A 3908-nucleotide genomic window follows, 5' to 3' on the forward strand; every position below is an offset into this window, starting at 1 on the left:
TTCTTCCTGTTCCAGACAGAAAACATCTCTTTATTTTAATAAACCCGCTCTCTCCTGATCACGTCAGACGCACCGCTGCAGCAGGGAAGAGAGACATGGACGCCATGTTTCTGTCATCAAAGCCAGCGGCGTTAATTAAAAAACATTAACGCTGTTAATTAAGAGTTGCGTTAACACGCTTTAACACGCGATTAATACACATATATATATATGTGTGTGTATATATATATATATATACACACACATATATATACATATATATAGATATATTCACACACTAATGTATAATAGAAAAGCAGCTAAGTCAACCACATTATTAGGAGACAATATACGATTAGTCTTTTAAGATATACATATAACAATTTCTGAATACTTCATATTTCTACATAAAACATAATAGATATAAGCAAATGAAAATGTATACAATTCAAATGTGAACTATCAGTTTAATTCATATATATGTAATTTATCTGTATCTATCTCTATATCTGTCTATTACTGTAACTACTGTATCTATCCTTATATCTATCTCTATATTTATCTACTTTATCTATCTATATCTACTCTATCTATGTCTTTATCTATCTTTATTTCTTTCTATCTCTATATATACATATATACATTTTCAAGAAGAGGAAAACATGAATACATCAGCATATCAATATCAGTCATATATGTACATAGGATGTAAGATGTATGATTAGAAAAAAGGAAAACATACAAATCATATACAGCGTATCAATATCATTCATACAAATGTAGATTAAAGATCTATACCAGAGAAATGGAAAATGTATACAACAGTCATGCAGAGAACTGATTTACTACGCAGAGAAAAAGAGAAGCCTTTAAGGCTGTACAAAGCACATAGAGAATAAAATGTAATGCACATGTATATTCTCAAGTTAACATATGAACACATCATCCTCATCTCAAACCATATTTACAAATGTACAAAGTATCGCACAGAGGCTTTAGAGCTAAAACCCCTGAAAGAGGACTGTTTTGCTCATTTTTTTCCTTGTGCTACCTTTTTGCAGTTCAAGGGTAGACAGTTTGGCAATGTGGTGCAGCCTTATATTGAGAAACACAAACACAACCAATGGCAACAAGTTGGAATGATGGTTGTCAATACCAAACTGTGTCTCCTCAATGTGCTCCCCAAGCAGAAAAACGTTGTCCGTTCCAACCTCTTCCTGGACTATGTGTGTGACTGTTGACACCTTTGGAGCTCGCTTTGTTGAAGCCTGGCGAATGACCCTTTCTGCAGCTCTTAGCACCTTAAAATCATAATAGTATTGATAATATTACAATATACTTATGTAATGCTCTACACATTGCTAAAAGACACTTTGAAGAATAAATAAAATAAATAAATAACAAAGCAACTTCAATATGCAAAGAAAAAACAACAAACAAACCTTCACTGTGCCATGTGATGGAATTACTAAGCCGCCGTTGTTTTTCAGGGCTAAAAAGGTGGTAGCTCTCATCAAATGATGATGGTCCAGCATCTCTGACCAAGCTTGCATGGCACATCACAGGACAGCTTTCGAAGAATCTGCCGGACTACAAACCCTGCTATGTAGACCAGAGCATTTTCCACCAGACCATCAAACCGAGTGGGAAGATAGCTGTGGTCACACAAGATAGCTGAAATGTTGGCAAATGGAGATGGGTGCTCCTCTGTAGTTTCTTCTGTGGACATCTCTACAGCAGACAGGGACACAGTGTCATCTTGAGAAGCCACATTGCCGGTCTCACTCGGTGAGACACCACACCGGACCATTAGACGGCGGAAGATGGCCTGGAACTGGCGTGCAGATGGATTGTTATTCCAACCGCCTTGTATTGAAAACAGACACACAATACATAATTACTCCCAAGGCATATCATAAAGATATTAATAGCGTATCTTTACTTATTTATTGTAATCGGAATTTATCGTAATCAAAATAACATCAAGCCGACCTGCTGCTCTGATGAAATTAAATAGGAGCTCCAAGTGATCCTGGCTGAACCTGTAGGTGAGCACATACCGCTGTACTTGGAGGAATTCAGGAATCATCAGCATCAGAGTGTCAATATTGATGACAAATCCAATGACAGACAGGTACCTACATAAGAAAAAAGTATCATTACTCTGATGACTGGAAAACAAGACACCCAAAAAAGCACCACAAAATTTAGTTCATTCAAAGTGGTGAAGTGAAATTTCTGTTACATCCAGGCAACGATGAAACTGCAGAACCTGGAGAACTTGAGAACAAGAACACGTGCAACAAGTACAATTGTGACACTATAATGTACTTGATTTTGTGTAATACATACCATTTAGAAGAACCTGGGCTGAAATACACTAAGTACAAGACAATTCTAACAAGCACAAAACTGCATATTGAAAAGCATTTTAACAAACGATGATGATATGAGCATACATACCATCCCTCTGACATCTGCATAACGTTGATCTTGTGTTATGCAAACCATTTAGAAGCATTCAGGACCTGAAACACACTGAACACAGGACAAATTCCAACAAATAAATCTGAACACTGAAAAACATTACAAACCAGTATCATGTTAACATACATACCCTTTCCTTGTTAGACACTTATTTGACTGATTACAAAACATTATGAACAGAGACAAACCTCAGGAAAAAACATGGTAACGGTGACATAATATCAACCTGATATAGAGAATGCAGCATCTTAGGAACTCGATGCACAAGGGAACAGTGCGACATGGAACTCATGTCATGAACTTTTCATGCATGAACAACAAGCAATATTCTATTAGACCTCTTGGATCTGTGAAGGGGTGTTCCATCTCTTGTCACTAAAGTGAGCAAGTACTCCCTGGCTCTTGACAAAACTGCTTTTTGCTTCACCCAATTTAGAGCACCAAAGGGAGCTTTGAATCCTTTTGCACGAGGATTGCGCCTATTCATTAGGTCAAATAGCCTGTCGATCATCTATAAATAGATATTGACGATCATTACAGGATTTAATTAAGTATCACATACTTTAAAAAAAAAAAAAAAAAAAAATCCTCATGTATTCAAAGTATACAGAAAACAAAGTACTTATTGCTAAACTATATGCTCAATAAGTTCATATTTAAGCATTATTGGCTTGATTTCCTTATTTCTAAAGGTCTGTTTTGTACTACAGCAAATTTCAGCTTTAGCACTCTAAAATCTGTGAAAGTACGAGGTTACGTACAAACTTTTGTATTTATGATGAATATGGAAAATTACTGTTTATGACAACATTAGCATGTTAACATTTTAGAATATTAGAGGAGTCAGGAATATCAACTAACTGCTCCTGATACTCAAATTATAATTCATTTTTAAAACGTGTACTTGGTTCCATAATGATTAATAGTATCACCTCAACGAATTCTGCCGTTGCCTCACAGTCTTTAAACTGAGAGTACCCAAGATCCCTCATTGCGCGGAGAGCCACTGATACAGAGCGGCTCAGTGTCTGTGCAGCCAGGGACACCCTTATGGTGTCAGATTTAAGCCATAAGTCTAGGGGGCGCAGTAACACACCCACGATAAAATGACACTCTCTCACACGCGTAGATATTAACTTTGCGCGCACAACCTAACTGTCTCACACACGTAGATATGAAGTCTGCGCACAATCTAACTCTTCAGACGCTACACTACAGGCTGCGAGCGAGGGTGTCAGCTCTGCGCAAGCAGGACTCCACCTGCGCGCGCTCTCTCTCTCGCCGTTTATGCTCGCGAGGTGAAGCTCTGCTCGCGCGGAGAAAACACTTTTGACACTTGGGTATGGCGTTACATCGCTGCCAAATACCTTGATGAGCGTACCAAATACCCTTGTGAGCGTATTTATTAATTCAGCAGCGCCTTTCTTAATCGAGCGAGCGCA

At 37.8% G+C, this 3908-nt stretch overlaps 1 long non-coding RNA gene across 2 annotated transcripts; it reads right to left on the minus strand.

Moving 5' to 3' along the window:
• Nucleotides 1–729: 729 nt before the first annotated feature.
• On the minus strand, nucleotides 730–3469 carry LOC121638859. Of its 2 annotated transcripts, XR_006010091.1 has the most exons (6): nucleotides 3399–3469; nucleotides 2693–2977; nucleotides 2443–2517; nucleotides 1972–2117; nucleotides 1422–1845; nucleotides 730–1280 (listed from the first exon to the last, which is right to left on the minus strand). It is a non-coding gene; the product is annotated as an uncharacterized LOC121638859 (long non-coding RNA). The 2 variants fall into 2 exon arrangements; XR_006010090.1 differs by lacking the exons at nucleotides 2693–2977; nucleotides 3399–3469 and having other exon boundaries at nucleotides 1972–2455.
• Between the last annotated feature and the right edge of the window lie 439 nt (nucleotides 3470–3908).

Source organism: Melanotaenia boesemani, chromosome 4 (genome assembly GCF_017639745.1).
Source record: "Melanotaenia boesemani isolate fMelBoe1 chromosome 4, fMelBoe1.pri, whole genome shotgun sequence".
Classification (NCBI taxonomy): domain Eukaryota; kingdom Metazoa; phylum Chordata; class Actinopteri; order Atheriniformes; family Melanotaeniidae; genus Melanotaenia; species Melanotaenia boesemani.